Here is a 21683-nt window from a genome sequence, read left to right as displayed (position 1 = left end):
GCGGCGGCAACAGCTTCTACGCAGTGGGTGAAGTCTCATCTCGCCTCAGTACCCTCTAGGTCCGTGGCGCGATTTGGGACGGCTGGGGCGGGGGGGACTGGCAAGAATACCGGCAACGGCGGAGCCCACCCGATGGTCAGGTAGACGGGCCCCTCGAGTCCCAAGGGCCAAACCACCGTGGCTGGTCCTGAGGTCGTGGGCGTTTCTGAAGACGTGGCCGAGCAGGGGACTGCAGAACTGCGCCCCGGCCTATTCTCTCACCCTTCCTGGAGAAGCATCTGGGCCTTTCTGTTCCCTCCACAGTGTCTCAATCTGACGTTTCCCAACACCCAAAGGACTACACCTCCGAAGGTGCTAGAAAGAGGCAGACGTTCATTCTCCCGCGGAAGGCAGTCCTGTCCTTGGAGAAGGCAGCAGGGCCGGAGTGGGGCAACGCGGGGTCTTCGCCGCGGCCCTGATTGCCTGTGCTGCTAGCCCAAGGTGGAGTCCCTGTGGCCGTTTCATCCCCACCCCACTCCCAGATAAGGCCCTGCATTGTGACCTCTAAAGGTCGGCTCTGAGAGAGTGAGATGGGGGCTCAACATTGCCTGGACACGCGGGGCTGATGGTTGCGAGAGCCCCCTTCCCCACCCCACTCCCCACTCCTAGGAGGTCCAGTGAGCCTGTTCCGCGCGCCCCAAACGCATTCCAATCGTTTGGACACTGACATTTTAAGCGTTTCTATCTAATAAGTCACAATGAAGAGCCCCGAAGAGGGTGTTAATGCAGATTCTGTCAAGTCGGAAGCAAGAAAAGTTGGTGAGCTGGAAAGGAAGGGACGCTGCCGTGGAAGAGAACCCCATCTTTGCAATGCTAGATTTTTTTTTTCCTTTATGGAACGAGTTGGCAGAGAATAACCGTTTCATGTTCATTCTTTAAGTTGCAAAGCAAACCAGAGGTGAAACGCAGTAGTTTTCGGGGCAGATTTGGGGGTGCGGAAGTTGCGTGCCCTGTGCTCGGGTACCCTGCTCAGGCCGAGGTCTGCTCACGCTCTCCACGGTTTGGACTCTAAGCCGGGAATTAACTCAGCTAAGCTTCCCTTTCTGGGCCCGACCGAGGGTCGAGGCCCACGGTGTCCGGAGGAGGAGGCGGGAGCTCAGGCGACGCGCGGGCAGGCCACGTGGCTGTGCCCCACTGAGGCTCGCAGCTTCGGTCCCGGTCCCGGAAACCCGGGGTCTGGAGCGCCTGGGGCCGGTTGAAGGGCTCAGCCTTCCAGGGGAAGTGAGAGCAAGCAGAATCCCTTCCGCGGGGGGCGAACAAGGCTAAGCTTTCATGGAAGGGGCGACCTGCAGGGTTTGTCTATCACTATTCTTACAAATATTCATAGACAATGACCACAGCGTCCCAACCTGCCTGCTTTTTGAGTCGCTGCTATATTTTAAAATGAATGCCTGTCTGAAAATCAGATTCTACTTGACCTCCACTTAATCGTTTACAGTCAGGTCTTCTTAAAGCGCCCTCTGATAATTCACTCCTGTGATTGCATCTTCTGCCTATAGGATTTGATCTCTTGGAAGCAGTTAGAGAATAGGCAGAAATCATCTTTTTATCTTTTGTAAATCTGAATCGCAGAGTATTCCACAATTCTTATTTGAACGTCGCTGCAGGATTCTTGAAAAATTTCAACCTTTACCTATGTCTGTGAGTTTGTTTTTTTTTTAAAGATCAATCTCAAATCTTAATTTTGTTTTTTTCCCCTTCAGCTGAATACTCAAAAATAAAGAGATCAAATAATTGGACTCTTTCCTTTGTGGCTGTGGGTAAGCAAGACAGGAAAGTGTGGGCAAAGTGTAAAGGAAACCTTACCTGCCCAAGGGGAATTGGAGTTGGGGGCGGGGGTACGAGGATGGAAATCGGGACGGAGACGCTGGAGGAGAAACCGAGTCCACAACAGCGCAGCAGCCATTAGTTAGCCCGACTTGCAAAGTCATCAATCTCTAAGACTAGTTCTGTTTAAAGTGAGCCCAGCCCTTCTCTGGGCACTCAACTTCTAGGGGATAAAGAGCTCCCGGCCACTGAATACAGGGATCCCCGGGAGTGAGGCGATGCTATGGATGCAAGAATGCTTAAAACAGGGTTTAAAATGAATGAACTAAGCAGAACTACCCCGGGCACGGAATCTTCTTGATGGAGTCACAATGAATGACTTTAGTTCTGAGGAAAAAAAATTTCTCTTGTACTCTTCGAAGGGGTGGAAAATGAGGATGAGGGGTTTTGAGTATTTAAAAGTTAGTATTGAAGCAGAAGGTTGTAGCTTGCCAAATGAATTACCTCTCAAAACATGAGGCTTGATGCTCCCTACTTTGCAAACTTCAACATTTCCTGGCCTGATTGTCCCATCTGTATTCTACCTAACATTTTATGTAACAAATTTCTTATCCACACTTGCTGGGGCAAGAATAAAGGCAAACTCTCTTTTTAATGTGCTGAAGAGCCAAGTATAATTCTTGATATTTTGTATATGCAATGATAATGGTACCTTCCACAATATTTGGTTTAACATATGAAAGCTTACTTAGTTCTAAAATCCTAATTTCAGGCTCTTTAAAAGGGGTCTTAGGAATTTTCCTTTGGGGCTGAACTCAGCCTGATTTAAAGGACGTCAGTGGAAGACTACCTTCTTTGGGAATACTGGATTCATTGGAATTAAATCATTTCATCTACTTCTGAAATAAATGCCCTAAAAAATTAACTGAAAACAAAACAGTTTTTCTTTTGCACTTGGATAATTCAAAACGAGCTTTGTTTTCAAACTGCAAACTTGGCATGTTCACAGTCCTTCCTGAGGAATGTGTGCTGTGTTAAAATATGAAAAAAAGAATACTGTTAGAAATAACAGAGTTAGGAATCTCATACTCAGCATATGCAAAAAGTATGTACATATCTGTATTCCTACAGTATGAATAGGCACTGGCATTCTCCTAGCAACATTTATAAATACTTTTAGAGAAGGAAAAGAAACACATACACTATAGAATGTTAGCAAGCTGGTACATTTTGGAGTTGGGATTTGCACAAAAGGCGAGCACTTGAATCTGTTCCTACTGTTTCTCCTCAGTTTTTGGATGACTTACCACCTGTTTGTTGGCTTAGAGTTCTGCGAAATAATTTCTCTGGATTGCATGAATGAAGCACAGGAACATTCACACAGAAGGGGGCGCAGATTGGAAAAGGCTGCATTTGAGTGCATCTCAGTTGAGATTGTACATGTTAGATTTCATCTTGTTTTGAACACTTCACAGGGATTGCTTAGTTTGATATTTAAATGAGAGAATTTTATCAAAGTGGAATATAAAATTTTTATCAGCACGAGTGACTTGCATAACTCTATGTGAAAGCAGATTCTTTTTCAGTGACACAGGTAGCTTTAAGGATGTTTGTACACCTTGCCCTAAAGAGGTCATTCTCTTTCTCTTTTAATGACAGTTTAATTCATGAATTTAACTGATTCTACCTTTCTCTTTCTGAATTTCTTTAAGAATAGGGATCTAAAATTATGAAATTTGAAGCTTTCAATCCAGAAATAAAATGAAAAGTATAAAGCACAAGAAATTGAGTTGCCAAGAGCACCTCAAATGAGCAAATCGAATTTGCAAATAAACATTAATCTTTAAAGTATCTGGCATTCTGCAGTAAAAATTAGGATGGGATCAGGGGGCATAATATGCCAAACTTGTAGGGAGAGAAGAATCAGAGTGTGGAAAAGTATAGAGTCTTCAAGAGTCTCCCCCCCACCCCTTTTATTACCTTATTGGGTATGCATGCTAGAAAGTTTGTGTCCCAGCTTTGCTGCCACTTAACCTTGTTGAAATATGCTCTCACTTATTTCAGAGTTACCGGAATGACTGAAGAAATAATGTAAGAAATACACAGTTATTCATAGAGGCTTTTTATCATGGCCACAATTTTCCTACATAGTAATCATTTTTTCTCTTCTTTTTAATCATCTGATGATCAAGCAATTTAAATATAAGTTGAATGATTTACATTCTGTGTTTTTCCAGCTAAAGTTCCCTTTCTGATTACTCACAGCTTTCATCTCTCTTCACTTCAAGGGATTTCCTTTTTCACAAGTGGCTTTTCCTGAAGCCTTAAATCCTATTTCCATTGTTTGGATTGATTCTTCCTGCAAAAACTTGTTGTTTTTGCCAGTGACCACAAGAGGACACAATTTCCCAGAGAACTTTGTTGAAAAAGACACAGAAGAGGAAAGCTAACAAAATAGCAAAAATACTACACAATCAATGAATGTCATTTGGGGAATGTCTATTTGATTTATGTTACTTTTATTAATTTTTAAAAACATAAAAATGAGTTGGCATTCAGGCTTTAGATTTTTTGGAAGACTTTATCTTTTTTCTTTATTGTAGAGCATACAAGAAAAGCATACATTTAAGAAAATACCATTTTAACGGAAAATATTTATTTTACATTAGCAAATTTTTTTACGAAACAGCATTTTGCTCAAAGGAAAAAAATTATTTTTATATTAGCAAATTCTGTACAAAACCCTCAGTGACCTGGAATTCTACTTTTTAAATTTTAGAGCCATGTTTGATAATGAAAAACAATTTAAAAAATATACTGCTATTCCAAAATGCCTTTGAAAGTTTGAGTTTTCTGCCTGGGCACTTGGAATGTCTTTACATGAAAAATTACATGGAAATCATTTTATGGTCTGTCAATTATATAAGAACTAAAATTATTTTTCCAAGGTATGGCAAAATAGGATATTTTTAAGGTATTGACTCTTAACACTTCCCCAGAATTATGATATACAATGTTTGATTTAAGATCACTTTCCTCTTTATTACTACTTTTTCTCAAAAAAAGTTTTCAGAGTATTTGATTACTTTATAAATTAAGGTAAATTAAAATAAATTATGTTTTGATATTTATCTGGAAGAATTTTATAGTTCTGGTGGAGTGCCATGACAACCAGGCTGAGAAATCCCTGCTTCAGTTAGAACTCAATGCTTTTGCTTTGCATTTGTGTCTCTTTGCAGATACATTTCTAATCACATTCTCTGAGACCCTGCTGGAGGGACTGAGGAATGGACCAAAAGACCTGGAAAAAGAAGAAGAAGAAAAATCAAGAGAGAAGGAACAGAGTAAAAATAAGGAGATCAAGAGAGAAAGAGCAGAGTGTGGAGAGAGGTGAAAGAGGTAGCTGGACCAAGTGAGGAAGACTAATAGGGAAAAAGAGAGAATGAGGCTTAGAAGGTAGGGGGAATAAAAGGCTTAAATGACAAGAGAAAGAAAGAAATTAATGCACTTAGTGGGAAATAGAAAAGCACTGGGATTATTTGCCTCAGTTTCTGCTCAAAGAGACCATTGCAAGTCGTTGCCTGTCCCTTGGTATAGGCATTTAGTTTTATTATTTTTTTTATACAGCAGGTTCTTATTAGTTATCTATTTTATACATATTAGTGTATATATGTCAATCCCAATCGCCCAATTCATCCCACCACCACCCCCACCACCGGCCTTCCCCCGTTGGTGTCCATACGTTTGTTCTCTACAATTGTGTCTCTATTTCTGCCTTGCAAACCAGTTCATCTGTACCATTTTTCTAGATTCCACATATATGTTAATATACGATATTTGTTTTTCTCTTTCTGACTTACTTCACTCTGTATGACAGTCTCTATGTCCATCCACATCTCTATAAATGACCCAATTTCATTCCTTTTTATGGCTGAGTAATATTCCATTGTATAAATATACCACATCTTCTTTATCCATTCGTCTGTCGATGGGCATTTAGGTTGCTTCCATGACCTGGCTATCATAAATAGTGCTGAAATGAACATTGGAGTGCATGTGTCTTTTTGAATTATGCTTTACTCTGGGTATACGCCCAGTAGTGGGATTGCTGGGACATATGGTAATTCTATTTTTAGTTTTTTAAGGAACTTCCATACTGTTCTCCATAGTGGCTGTATCAATTTACATCCCCACCAACATTTCAAGAGGGTTCCCTTTTCTCCACACCCTCCCCAGCATTTGTTGTTTGTAGATTTTCTGATGATGCCCATTCTAACTGGTGTGAGGTGATACCTCATTGTAGTTTTGATTTGCATTTCTCTAATAATTAGTGATGTTAAGCAGCTTTTCACGTGCTTCTTGCCCATCTGTATGTCTTCTTTGGAGAAATGTCTATTTAGGTCTTCTGCCCATTTTTGGATTGGGTTGTTTGTTTTTTTTAATATTGAGCTGCATGAGCTGTTTATATATTTTGGAGATTAATCCTTTGTCCGTTGATTAATTTGCAAATATTTTCTCCCATTCTGAGGGTTGTCTTTTCATCTTGTTTGTAGTTTCCTTTGCTTTGCAGAAGATTTTAAGTTTCATTAGGTCCCATTTGTTTATTTTTGTTTTTATTTCCATTTCTCTAGCAGGTAGATCAAAAAAGATCTTGCTGGGATTTATGTCAAAGAGTGTTCTTCCTATGTTTTCCTCTAAGAGTTTTATAGTGTCCGGTCTTACATTTAGGTCTCTAATCCATTTTGAGTTTATTTTTGTGTATGGTGTTAGGGAGTGTTCTAATTTCATTCTTTTACATGAGCTGTCCAGTTTTCCCAGCACCACTTATTGAAGAGCCTGTCTTTTCTCCATTGTATATCCTTGCCTCCTTTGTCATAGATTAGTTGACCATAGGTGTGTGGGTTTACCTCTGGGCTTTCTATCCTGTTCCATTGATCTATATCTCTGTTTTTGTGCCAATACCATATTGTTTTACTGTAGCTTTGTAGTATAGTCTGAAGTCAGGGAGCCTGATTCCTCCCGCTCCATTTTTTACCCTCAAGATTGCTTTGGCTATTCGGGGTCTTTTGTGTATACATACAGATTTTAAGATTTTTTGTTCTAGTTCTGTAAAAAATGCCATTGGTAATTTGATAGGGATTGCACTGAATCTGTAGTTTGCTTTGGGTAATATAGTCATTTTCACAATATTGATTCCTCCAATCCAAGAACATGGTATATCTCTCCATCTGTTTGTGTCATCTTTGATTTCTTTCAACAGTGTCTTACAGTTTTCTGAGTACAGGTCTTTTACCTCCTTAGGTAGGTTTATTCCTAGGTATTTTATTCTTTTTGCAGCAATGGTGAATGGGATTTTTTCCTTAATTTCTCTTTCTGAACTTCTGTTATTAGTGTATAGGAATGCAAGAGATTTCTATGCATTAATTTTTTATCCTGAAGCTTTACCAAATTCATTGATTAGCTCTAGTAGTTTTCTTTAGGATTATCTATGTATAGTATCATGTCATCTGCAAACAGTGACAGTTTTACTTCTTCTTTTCCAATTTGTATTCCTTTTATTTCTTTTTCTTCTCTGAGTGCCATGGCTAGGACTTCCAGAACTATGTTGAATAATAGTGGCGAGAGTTGACATCCTTGTCTTGTTCCTGATCTTAGAGGAAATGCTTTCAGTTTTTCACCATTGAGAATGATGTTTGCTGTGGCTTTGTCGTATATGGCCTTTTTTATGTTGAGGTAGCTTCCATCTATGCCCACTTTCTGGGGAGTTTTTATTGTAAATGGGTGTTGAATTTTGTCAAAAGCTTTTTCTGAACCTACTGAGATGATCAGATGTTTTTTCTTCTTCAGTTTGTTAATATGGTGTATCATATTGATTGATTTGCATATATTGAAGAATCCTTGCATCCTTGGGATAAATCCCACTTGATCATTGTGTATGATCCTTTTAATGTGTTGTTGGATTCTGTTTGCTAGTATTTTGTTTTTTATTTTTATTTTATTTTTATTTTTGCATCTATATTCATCAGTGACATTGGTCTGTACTTTTCTCTTTTGTAGTATCTTTGTCCGGTTTTGGTATCAGGGTGATGGTAGCTTCGTAGAATGAGTTTGGGAGTGTTCCTTCCTCTGCAATTTTTCGGAAGAGTTTGACAAATATGGGTGTTAGCTCTTCTCTAAATGTTTGATAGAATTCACCTGTGAAGCCATCTGGTCCTGGACTTTTGTTTGTTGGAAGATTTTAAATCACAGTTTCAATTTCATTACTTGTGATTGGTCTGTTCATATTTTCTGTTTCTTCCTGGTTCAGTCTTGGAAGGTTATACCTTTCTAAGAATTTGTCCATTTCTTCCAGGTTGTCCATTTTATTGGCACAGAGTTGCTTGTAGTAGTCTCTTAGGATGCTTTGTATTTCTGAGGTGCCATTGTAACTTTTCCTTTTTCATTTCTAATTTTATTGATTTGAGTCCTCTCCCTCTTTTTCTGCTTGAGTCTGGCTAAAGGTTTATCAATTTTGTTTATCTTCTCAAAGAACCAGCTTTTAGTTTTATTGATCTTTGCTATTGTTTTCTTTGTTTCTATTTCATTTATTTCTGCTCTGATCTTTATGATTTCTTTCCTTCTACTAACTTTGGTTTTTGTTTGTTCTTCTTTCTTTAGTTTCTTTAGGTGTAAGGTTAGATTGTTTATTTGAGATTTTTCTTGTTTCTTGAGGTAGGATTGTATTGCTATAAACTTCCCTCTTAGAACTGCTTTTGCTGCATCCCATAGGTTTTGGATCATCATGTTTTCATTGTCATTTATCTCTAGGTATTTTTTGATTTCCTCTTTGATTTCTTCAGTGATCTCTTGGTTATTTAGTAACGTATTGTTTAGCCTCCATGTGTTTGTGTTTTTTAACGTTCTTTCCCCCCTGTAATATATTTCTAATCTCATAGCGTGGTGGTTGGAAAAGATGCTTGATATGATTTCAGTTTTCTTAAATTTACTGAGGCTTGATTTGTGACCCAAGATGTGATCTATTCTGGAGAATGTTCCATGTGTTCTTGAGAAGAAAGTGTAATCGGCTCTTTTCAGATGGAATGTTCTATAAATATCTATTAAATCTATTTGCTCTATTGTGTCATTTAAAGCTTTTGTTTCCTTATTAATTTTCTGTCTGGATGATCTGTCCATTGGTGTAAGTGAGGTGTTAAAGTCCCCCACTCTTATTGTATTACTGTCCATTTCCTCTTTTATAGCTGTTAGCATTTGCCCTAGGTATTGAGGTGCTCCTATGTTGGGTGCATATATATTTATAATTGTTACCTCTTCTTCTTGGACAGATCCCTTCATCATTATGTAGTGTCCTTCCTTGTCTCTTGTAACATTCTTTACTTTAAAGTCTATTTTATCTGATATGAGTATTGCTACTCCAGCTTTCTTTTGATTTCCAGTTGCATGGAATATCTTTTTCCATCCCCTCACTTTCAGTCTGTATGTGTCCCTAGGTCTGAAGTGGGTCTCTTGTAGACAGCATATATATGGGTCTTGTTTTTGTATCCATTCAGTGAGCCTGTGTCTTTTGGTTGGAGCATTTAATCCATTCACGTTTAAGGTAATTATCGATATGTATGTTCCTATGACCATTTTCTTAATTGTTTTGGGTTTGTTTGTGTAGGTCCTTTTCTTCTCTTGTGTTTCCCACTTAGAGAAGTTCCTTTAGCATTTGTTGTAGAGCTGTTTTGGTGGTGCTGAATTCTCTTAGATTTTGCTTGTCTGTAAAGCTTCTGATTTCTCCATCGAATCTGAATGAGATCCTTGCCGGGTAGAGTAATCTTGGTTGTAGGTTCTTGCCTTTCATCACTTTAAATATGTTATGCCACTCCCTTCTGACTTGTAGAGTTTCTGCTGAGAAGTCAGCTGTTAACCTTTTGGGAGTTCCCTTGTATGTTATTTGTCATTTTTCCCTTGCTGCTTTTAATAATTTTTCTTTGTCTTTAATTTTTGTCAATTTGATTACTATGTGTCTCAGCGTGTTTCTCCTTGGGTATATCCTGTCTGGGACTCTTTGTGCTTCCTGGACTTGGGTGGCTATTTCCTTTCCCATGTTAGGGAAGTTTTCGACTATAACCTCTTCAAATATTTTCTCGGGTCCTTTCTCTCTCTCTTCTCCTTCTGAAACCCCTATAATGCGAATGTTGGTGTGTTTAATGTTGTCCCAGAGGTCTCTTAGGCTGTCTTCATTTCTTTTCATTCTTTTTTCTTTTTTCTGTTCCATGGCAGTGATTTCCACTATTCTGTCTTCCAGGTCACTTATCCGTTCTTCTGCCTCAGTTATTCTGCTATTGATTCCTTCTAGTGTATTTTTCATTTCAGTTATTGTATTGTTCATCTCTGTTTGTTTGTTCTTTAATTCTCCTAGGTCTTTGTTAAATATTTTGTGCATCTTCTCGATCTTTGCCTCCATTCTCTTTCCGAGGTCCTGGATCATCTTCATTATCATTATTCTGAGTTCTTTTTCTGGAAAGTTGCCTGTCTCCACTTCATTTAGTTGTTTTTCTGGGGTTTTATCTTCTTCCTTCATCTGGTACATAGTCTTCTGCCTCTTCATTTTGTCTTTCTGTGAGTGTGGTTTTCATTCCACAGGCTGCAGGATTGTAGTTCTTCTTGCTTCTCCTGTCTGCCCTCTGGTATATAAGGCTATCTAAGAGGCTTGTGCAAGCTTCCTACTGGGAGGGACTGGTGGTGGGTAGAGCTGGGTGTTGCTCTGTATAGGCATTTAGTTTTAAAAATCCCTGTCATTTTCACCCTAATCATAACAAAATGTAAGGAACAAGGTGGAGGGCCAGGAAACTTTTAATTAATGTTGATCTTTATCTAATAGTTATTTAGTATTACAGTAAAGATAGTAACATATTGTGATCACTGGATCTCAGGATGGCAGCAGGAAGATATTTGGGGGAATACTGATGCTGTTATTCCATGAAAAATGCTATGAACCATATTGGATTTCAGAAATCTTATATGGTTGCTAAGGCTCCTAGCTCATTATTTATTTTCCATTTGACCTCCATGATGAATATCAAACTGGGTGTTTTTCCCTGTAATTATCCAGGATCAATGCCTTTGCCCTCCCCACCTCAGATACCTCAGGGAAAGATATAGCAGTAAGTGATGAGTCTTATTTTCACTCACCACTACTCAAGACCTTGAGAAATTGTAAGGTTCTGGTTCTGCCTAATGATCCATTCAGGAGACCTGAATTCGGGTTTCAACTGGCCCTAATTACTTGCAACACATTTATTCTTTTGTAATTTAACCAAAATGCATCAAAGTCTCTAATTATTTTAGGTGCTGTGAATTAGAAGATTTAGTCTTTAACATCAAGCATGTCACATTCTAATGAGAAATAAAACAGGACCATATTGGATGTCACCAAACGGAGCCTATTTAAGACCTCATAGATATGGGTGCCTCATGAATATGGGGTTCCCTGAGAGCTTCATGCTTACATAGTCTTTCTGTCCCTTCCTACTTACTTTAGTGATGTCTAAGAAGTCTCTCAGGTTATTTATTTTGATACTTAATATTATCAATTCTCCTTGTTGCTCTTATTGTGTTTAGCAGAATTGGGTATTCATAAGTAATGCAGCAAGCATAAATTGAAGTTTTCCTGAAATGCATTTTATTTCAGCTTTAGTCTTGAAGGATGACTACGGGTGAACCTGGAGAGTAGAAAGGGTAGGAGGAAAGAGAGACACTGGGAGGGGCGTGGGCAAAGCACGGAGGCACGAGCATGCGTGGCCTTTTCAGGGACCTGTAAAGAGTTTTGTATGGTTGGAGGTAGAATGGGTGTGGAAGCAGCCAGAAATGATACAAAGTTTAGCTCACAGTAACACTGTGTGCTCTGCTAACGAATTTGGGTGTTATTCTAAATGCAACCAAAACTGAAGAATGTTCAGCAGGGTAAGGACATGATCAGATGTATATTTTAGATGTGTATTTTGGTCTGTGGACAGACAGTGCAGGGAATGTTATTAGATTTAGGAAGTCCTTGCATCAACCTACCATGTACACAATGTAAATAACATTATTTTACTGATGAGAACTTACACCATTGTAGTATCTATGGGGATAAGGACAGGATAATATAAAGCTGAGAGAAAATGACTGGATTTAGGGAGATTTGGAGGCATCAGTTTCCTCATCTGTAAAATTAAGTAATTGGATAGATAATTTGAAAAAGTTGAAACATGTAGAAAGGATTTTAGAAATTATCTAGTCTGACTAGTCAGTTTTATAGGTGAAGAAGTTTTCTCTATGACTGCTTATAACTCTAAGTATCTGGAACCTGAAAGCATTTTCCAACGTGATGAGAATGAGTTTCCTTCTAGTTCTGGAAACCACTTGTGGCCAGCTGTGGTCCTAAACTGTTGTGCCAAAAATGAGTAAAAGAGGCGGTGAAGTGGTTCGGGGGGGCAGAAGGGGCTGCCTCCAAACACCACCTTCTACTTCCCATAGTCATGCTTTAAATCGATCGCTGGTTACTCATTAAGTTGGGGCCTGGCATTGTCCTCTCCAGGCTCCTCTTTTAGATGGCAAAGTCCCCAAAGTGAGGTAACACATTAGGTCACTAACACTTTCGAGTGAATGATATTGTATGATGTTTTTCTCAAGAAGGGAGTGGCTCAGGGTAGCAGAAGGACAGTGGGACATATTAAAGAGGACGGACTGAAAGGCAGGGGAAATTGTGAAAAAAGGCAAGTTGTGGTAATAGGGCCTTTGTGACTTTTCCAAGTGTGGGCCTTGGCCTGACACCATGGGCTTGTCCGAGCATTCCATGCCTGTTATTCAGTGTGGCTGAAGCTATCCAGTTCTGTCTTTCGGATTCAACTCTAGATAGATGGAGCACAATGAGATACTGAGGAAACCAGAGCCCAATGGCCTTGACTCATCATCTCAATTTCTGTTAAGGTCTTAGAACCTTGAAATGTGTCTATCAAAGGTCTTAGGGCCTTGAACTCTTCTATTTCACTATCAGATATGTGTTAAGAGCAAACAATAATCCATGATCTATTTGTTTTAACTACATATAATTGGCCTATTTAGATGTAGTTGTGTTCAAGAGTAGAAACATTTCCAGGGAATATGAAGTGTATGTAGTGACTGAGAAAACAAAAATATCCAGTAATGGTCATAAGCACCCTTAATGGCAATTTTAATTTCACAGACTAGTGTTTGGACTGAGGAGAAACAACTGTTAAAAATACACTAAAGAGAAAAACAAAGATGTTAATACTGAAGATATCAGCAGGCTTGGACTATCTGAAGAGCAAATTAATTCTATTTATTTTCTAACTGGATCTTTCTCCAAAATAGGCTACAGTCTGATATAATTATTAGGAAAAATAAACTGTACTTCTAGATTTATGTAACATTTATTCACTATATTTTCATTATATTGATTCTCATATGAAAATTATTTTCATTATAGTGATTCAGATATTTTACAGAAATTCATTAAAATATTTTACAGTACCTTGTTTAACACATTTTAAATAGGAGAGAGAGAATTTCATGGCAAATTTTGGTAAAACAGAATGACTACTGGATTTTATATGTGAATACATCAATGACAGAAGCTGAAATCACAAGTATGCTTTAGCTTTTGTCGTTTCTGTGAGTTAATAGGTATGACAGAGGATCATATTATTAGAAATAATGGAGTAATTTCATCGAATGAAAGCAGAATAAAAATAGGAATCTAGGTAATTTCCCTAGATTAAATTAAATTAGTTGATGATTTTACTTTAATTTAATATTATAAAATTCTTAAAACATAACAATTGCAGAACTGGAGAAATGGCTTCAATCACTTGAATAAAATCACACACTACTAGGGCTAAAAGAAGTTTTATAAATCCAGAGCACTTCTTCCTTTTCTGGCAAGATAGAGTGGCCAAAGAGAACAGTGTAGTGAATGATGGCCCAGATTCTGGAGCCAGTCAGCCTAGGCTCAAATATGGCTCAACTTCTCACCACCTGTATACTTTAGGTATGTTACTTACCCCTCTTCGTTTCCCGTGAAAGGGAGATGCACATCATTAGGTTGTTGTGATGATAAAATAAAGCCATCACTCCTAACAATTTTAAATGGTGCCTGGCACTTGATATGTGTTTCATATTATTATTTTAAATGAGGACTAAGTTATGCAGTACCTTGTAGACTGAGATGAAGCATTTGCACTCAATTCTAAGTACAAAAGGAATGGTTTAAAGGGTAAATGAAGAAATGAATTGATGATCCAGTTCTGTTTGAAGAGCAACTGTTCCTTTATTCTGGTCTCACTCCTAAAGACTCAAAGTTCAGGGTAGGGACACTAATTGGAGGAGGTTCAATAATTTATCTATGCACCAGCTGCCAAGAAATGCTACGAGGAGGTGTATGACCCCTTCAGTTTCAGTATTGGGTGGCATCTTGCCTGAGCTAGAGACTCTCATATTCAATTCTCCACTTGATGCTACAATGTGGGTTTCTCACAGACATCTTAAACTGATTCGTCACTCTCAAATAACTTATTCCTTACACCCCTGCAAATTGGTACATTTCAGTAATTTATCTAATTGTTTAGCCTAAAAACCTAGGAACCATCATTAATCCCTCTGTTTTCCTCAGCCCACCCTCTCCTCCACCCAGGTGATCATGAGGAGTACAGTCTCCCACCAAGACTGACAGACTGGGTATTCAGGCAATAGTAGGAAGTTGGTTTGGGTGTGGTGCATTCAGAACTCCAACAGAGATGTCATTTCCAGAGTCCATAGCATTGAGACTATCTGTACCACAGTTTGGTGTTGAGTGGCTCATATCGGAGTGTGTTTCATTTGTATTAGTATTTTCTTCCCAAGTAGCCTAATTTCCATAAGAAACTAAGCTCTCCTCATATTCCTGATGGGCTCCTTAATGTAAAAATGAGTACTCCATAAATAATTGTTTATTGATTGTTATTCTTTTAAAAAAGTATAAAAATTACAAGTACTATCATAGGTCAAATATTCCTCAACTTACCTCAGTGTTACCCTGAACGTATATTTTAGTCAATATACTCCAACGACAGTGAAATGGAGTAATATCTATTACTCAAAGATCAGAGATTAAAAACAGTTACGTTGAAAATATTAATTTGGAGACTGTTTCCTCCCACAAATATTCAATCAAGTATTACTACTAACTTGATTCTGAAATTATTCAGTAAACCTATCTGGTCTTGCTCACCCAGATGCTGTAGCTAATAGTTAGTTAGGACAACGCTTTATTTTGTATAGGAGCACCAGAGGGACATGCACAAATATTGGTGAGGAGGGAAAAAAACTATGATAAAGCAAAAATTATCTGTAAATTCTCATTTTATTTCCTTTAAGAAGCTGAAGCAGTTGACCCTGAGCTGGAAGAGAAGGAATGCCTTACAGCTATGTAATTTCAAAGAGCCAGAGGTATGTGTAATAAAATAGTTGGGAGAAAGTACTAAGGACAGTGCCCAATCTGAGGCTGTGGCAATTAGAATAGGAAGGGTTGTGAGTTCTTTGCTGAAATGTCAACCCTGTCCTTTTCTTGATTCCATAGGATGGCACAACCATTTAAGGAGTGGTCCATTCTGGTTATCATATGAAGCTATCACTCCACCACAAGTGTCAGAACTCAAAAGTATTCACTTGACAACATCTCTGTGTAGCAGGAATAGTGCTGACCCAGTAATGTGCCAAGGTCAGTGGCATATGGACTTTTCTTTGGGGAAAGAGAGACTAGTAAGGAGACTACTATAGTAATCTAGGTGAGCGCTGACTGTGACCTAACCTGGGGTGGTGGCAGTGGAGTTTAAAGTGGAAAATAAGCGGTTATATTCTAGATATATTTTGAAGGTAGAGCCAACAGGATTCACTAAAGATAAGATATAAGGTGTGTAGGAAAGAAATCAAGAATGACTCTAAGGCTTTTTATTTGAGCAAAATAAAGGGGGAGTTGGCAACCACTGAGATGGAAAAGGTCGTGGTGGAGCACAGTTCAGGGAGGATATAGAGTTCAATTTCAGACATGTTGAATTTGAGATGTCTGTTAAGACATCCAAGTGGAACCGTTGGGTAGGCAGTTGGACATGCAAGTCTGGAGTTTGTGAGAGAGGTCTGTGATGGAGATAAAATTTGGAATATATCAGCATATAGACAGCCTTTTAAGGTATGTAACTGAAGGAGATCGCTATGGGAGTAACAGTGTGAGAGGAAGAGATGAGGACTAAAACCAAAGGGGGGAAAAAAAAGATGGTGATCACTGTGTTGGAGAAAAAATAAATCAGAGAAGGGGTTTAGGGATTGATGGGAAGGGTGTAATATTTGTGAAATTAGAGATAATTCATTCTCCTAAGAAGATACTAGGACAAATTGGGAAGACACAATAATCAATAATAAAAAACATAAAGAAAATAATTCTCCAGAGTAGGAAAACAAATTAACAGAGTTCATAGACTGGCATGGCAAATTGTATTCCAGGCAAAGTGAATAAAAACAGATTCATACCCATAAATATTCTTAGAAAATTTTTGAATATTGAAGATACAGAAACCATCCTATAGGCATCCAGATAGAGAACATGGATTACTTATAAAGGAGTGAAAATTGGACTACTTAGATCTTCTCCATAAGAACACATGCCAAAAGTATGTTGTAGTCCAAGAAGTTCATATACCCAGCCAAAGTCACATTTACACATAAGAACAAGGATGGAAGCACTCAGAAAATACCATTTTGTCTTCTTAACAACAACAAAAGGTCAAGTATATTCTTAGCTTACTGAGAATGACACAAGAACTGTGGTGAACAATGATATAAGGAAGCACAGCAATTTAAGCCTAATCAGTTGTTATAAAAAAGGCAACAAGAGTGCAAAACTAAACAAAAAAATTTTTAAAGGAAAACATCATATAAAAATATTATGTATTTATAAATATACACTTAATTCTAGAAAAATATTTGAGGTAGATGACATAAATTTTAAAAAGCCAGCAAGAAGACATATATTAAAAATAAGATAAATTAATCAAAAAGAATTAAAAAACAGGGTATATAAACTAAAACTTAGTTAAGTTAGCAGAAGAATGTATATCTGTCCTATGTATTTTTTTTTGAGGATTTATATTTAAGAGACCTGGGACTCTAGGAAGCTAGTTATCTTTCTGTCCTATGTATTTTTTAATGGCAGATTAGACACTTGGCTCTAAGAAGACTAGTATACAATGTAAACAGGTGTCACAAACGATTGTAGATCCACAAGATCCATGAGGAAACACACACACACACACACACACACACACACAGTCCAGGAGAAGTCCAACTATTCCTGGTACTGTGACCTAAAAAAAGTTTCTTCCACTTAAATTCATTGGAGAAGGAAGCATTGGGTATCATAAAGGACAATATCCTTGACAACATCTGTACATTAAACCCAATAAATTTCATAGAGCTGTTCTTTTTTAAAAAATGTCATTTCATATAGGTTTTATGATATTATGGTGGCAAAAGTCATTTACTAAAAGTAATTTTTTGCAAAGGCTTATGTTTTTCTGATTGTGTGGTTTAATCTTCTTACAGATTTTTGAGATCTTGAATAATACATATACTTCAGTAAATACTGTCTTAGCTGAGATATTGAAAGTTATTGAGAAGTGATTTTGAGGTTGTGCTCCCTGAAATTTGGTAGTAAAATGTGGTAATATAGCTTACCAGTGAAGTGATATTTTCTTGAGAAAACCATTGAGCCCAACAAAATCTTAAGTGGAAGAATTTTGCTTAACTTGAAAGCTTTGTTACCCCTAGTTGGAGGCAAGGGTATAGCAATTAATAATTAACCAACTTTTGTACGTTAGTACTATTAGCCCTATATTGTCAAAGAGAAAGTCACAGCAGCAGATGGACTAAAAATATGCCAAATTTCTTATAATTTAAAAATTTGATTTTAGATTAGATATATTTGACCTATGTTTTTTGAAAACTTTTATTGCATTCAAATTTATACTGTTTATACTGTCATAGAATGAAAATAACTTTGATTTGTGTTTCATAATGTAGACAGCTGATTTTTATTCTATCACATTTCACTTTCTCTTTCATTTTGTATAGTTAGACTGTTTTTACCCTCTGAAACATTGGAATTGTACCTTGTGAGATGAGGCTAGAGTATGTGGAACTGAGGTATGTTTTAAACTGGAGTGCAGAGAAGGCATAGTGTGTAGCACTCATATCAGGCTAACACGCTCAGAACAATTTCAATTTGGCCCCTGCCTATCTACTCTGGACTTAGGCTTAAAAACCTTTTGTGTAATCTGAGGTCATTCTGTCCCTTTGTGGTCCACAATATTAATGAGACCTTATTATGTGTCAGGAACTGTCCCAAGGTACCTGGGAGGAAGAGATATATTAAATGGGATATGGCACTATAATAAAGATATAGTGGATTAAACAAGGCAGTTTGTTTTATGAAGATTTTGGTTAGATGTTACAGGTGTGGTTCACTGGCTCAGCCAAATTGGAGATTTAACTTCTTACTTTACTATCCTCAAAACGTGACCTTCCATTTCATGGGCCAAATGGCTACTCCAGGTCTCACTTCCATTTTGCATTCCAGCCAGTGGAAAAGAAGAAAAGCAAGGGGAAGACATGTCCCTCTTTTAAGGGACATATCTAGAAATTATGTGTGACTTCTGCTCATATTCCATTCCTAGATCTTAGTCACAGAGCCACAACTAACTACAAGTGAAACTGAAATGTAGTCATTAGCTGGATAGCCATGTCTTCATGGGTTCTACTGTTAAAGGAAGAAGGGGAGAATGGATATTGTTAGATAACTAGGTCCTTTATGAAGTAGTGACCCAAACAGTCATGATCCTTGGCTTCAACCTGGCTCTGAGCTTAGAATTTCCTCCTTTAGACCTAGACGTAGTCATAGTCTGCATGCTAGGTATACAGCTATTTTACCCAGCCTGCCAATGCTGTTTTTCCCAGCAGCCTCAACTTAGGGCTATTTAAGTACAAAATAACACGGAACTTGCAATATATTAACTATATATTTTTTCCCATTCCATCCCAATAGCTATTATTTCTAATGCTCCCACATCCAATATCTGCACGAGTTGGTTGAGTGCATGTCCCTCATTCTACTATGAGCTCTTTATTAGGCAAGATATCTTAACCAAACTATAAAATTGTGTTGAGAACAGAGCCAAGTCCATAGTAAGCATCCAATAAATATTTGATAGATTTTTGTTGAATTGGTAATGAAAGTTAGCACAAGAACTGGATGCTGATCAGAGAAAGAAAACTCAATTGGATCCAACCCAATTTAAATGTAAACTGAGCCTACATTATCACTACTTTTCACCCTCTCCTCACTATGACATTTATGTGCTTGTTTAGTTTAGGGCTACACATAAGAATGACCATGAACATTTGACTTGGGAAAGGGGAGTCAGGAAACTGTTCACCTTCTTGATCATTTTGTCAACCCCTTTCTCCCAAAGGAGATATTTATGTAGCCCAATAACTTCACTAAACTGTAATAAAATATATCTTCATGTTTTCTTTCTGTATAATTTCTGTAGAAAACATATAATTTGCATGCATTTTTACAGAAGAATCTTAAAAAGAAAAGAAACTTTTAATTTTATATGCTACCATATAAAATACAGTCAGTAAATCCAACAGACAGTGACAGCACGAAAGGAAAAAAAGACTGTGTGGGGGGAGAGAAAGAGAGGAGAAGGGAAGCAGGAGAGATCTGTAATGATTTTAGATTATTATTATTATTTTGTTATATGAAGCCACTATCCTTGCAACATGAATGATAAATGAGCAACTAGTGCAACTGTAATACAGTACAATACATTGAAAGCCAATTACTAATGATACAGGAGCATTAAAAAGCAACTATAACTAAATAGTAGAAAATCAGAGTATGAAGGAAAAACATTAGATTTATGAAAGAGTGAAGTGTACTCTAAAGAACATCCGCAAAATCAGAGACATAATAATGGCATTATACTTTAAGCTGATGAAGAAAATGTTATAAATCATATCTTCTGACTTGGAAATTCTCCCAATGGTTGGAATTTTATTTCAAGAGAACCTCTATTTCTGAATTAAATGCCATAAATCTGAGAATTGTATTCACTTTTGTCACTTGATCCATTTGGTAATAAATTTATGGTAAGCCTCCATGAAAAGTTTCCAGCTACCCTCAGATTCATAGTTAAGGTTAGGGTGAGTAGTACTCTTTCCTCTTAAAAGGTATTTCCTTGGAGTTTGTCTACACTGTCCTTTTGAAGCTCAGACTCAGAATCTCTGACCTCGGTGCTGCTTTTGACGTTGTTTTGGGTTCCGTGGCTGTGACATTATAACTTTAGCAAATTATTTATTATACTAGTATTGCATGTAGACAAGAACCAGCCTTAGTTTTCAATCCAGAAGTTGTGTTTTTTCTTTTGTTGAGATGATGAAATAAACATCTTTAGAAACAAATTTTCTCTGCTTTAATGTTAAAGTTTCACATTTAGAAGTTCATCTCAATTTAATTTTAATTTTGTCAAAGAGCAGGAAAATAAAGTGAATAAAAGGAGAAAAAACCCTGAAAGTAACTCTAACCAGTAGCACAAGGATAGTTATGTCCAATTTGACTAGTGGGATGGACCTGGCCAAAACACAGGATAGATTTATCTAGTAGTCATATATTTTTCTTGCCTCCCCACTTTTTTTTGCTACTCCAAGCACCATAAATATGATAAATATCATATATAGGGTCTTTAGCTGACAGAATACATTATGATTAATTATGAAACAGAGACTCTAATGAAATGCAGCACCTGAAGGAAATACCAAAGATTATGCAGTCTTGAGGTGGTAGCCTTTTTATTATAGCATCAGGCAGTAGGAAGCTATATATGTATGTTACACACACACACACACACACATGTGTATTTCTGAAGCATTTAGAAAAATAGCACAATTCAGATGCAAGGAATTATTTCTTTCACACGCTATGAACATAAAGCAATAATACTACAGAAAGTGACACTAGTGGAACATATACAGATGGCATGAAATAGAAATCATCCCAGTAGCAACAGCTCTTTTATTTTAAAGATGGTATAAATTGAAACCATAGGAACTAACAGAAACTCTTAAAGGAGCCCTTCAGTTTATGCTTTAAAAAGTGCCTTACTGAGCTGAACACCCAAACAATGCTGGGCTGCCTTTGCAAGGAGAATATGCAAGCCTCCCGCTAATTGACATGGGCATGGAGCTACATTATAGCAACATTTGTCACTGTTACCTCTAGAGAAGGAGGCAACTGGGTCAATATTTGGCTCCATTGTTAAGTTTAAGCTTGGACAAGATATTTTAACTAATTTGTTTCCTTATTCGTAAAGTGGATATATAAATATTCATCGTAGTATTTTGTAAGGATTGGATGACATAGCTTATGTAAACAGCTAGTGCATAGTAGTTGTTCAATTAACTCACTCCTGTCTCAGCTGGCTTTGTGTGCGGTTCCTCACTTAGCCCTGGGAGTGGGTTCAATAACTCAGCTGAGCAGTCCACAGGAAAGAAGGTGCCTATGAAAGGTGAGGCCCAAAACCAGCCAAACAAATCAAATTGGACTTATTGCCCATTATTTTTCAATTTGCTCTTTGTGTTCCTTTTGACTAGTCCTGAAGATAATGGAACTGGAAAAGAGTAAGTAAACACTGTTGTTTTGGGTGGTCTTTCCTCTTTAGAATTCACCCAGATTTTCAGTCTCGATGACTGATTAATTTTTGATAATAAAATGAGAACAAAGAAAAATTGTAAATACTATG

This window comes from Eubalaena glacialis, chromosome 8 (assembly GCF_028564815.1).
Source record: "Eubalaena glacialis isolate mEubGla1 chromosome 8, mEubGla1.1.hap2.+ XY, whole genome shotgun sequence".
NCBI classification, from domain to species: domain Eukaryota; kingdom Metazoa; phylum Chordata; class Mammalia; order Artiodactyla; family Balaenidae; genus Eubalaena; species Eubalaena glacialis.
Note: the sequence above shows the minus strand (reverse complement) of the source record.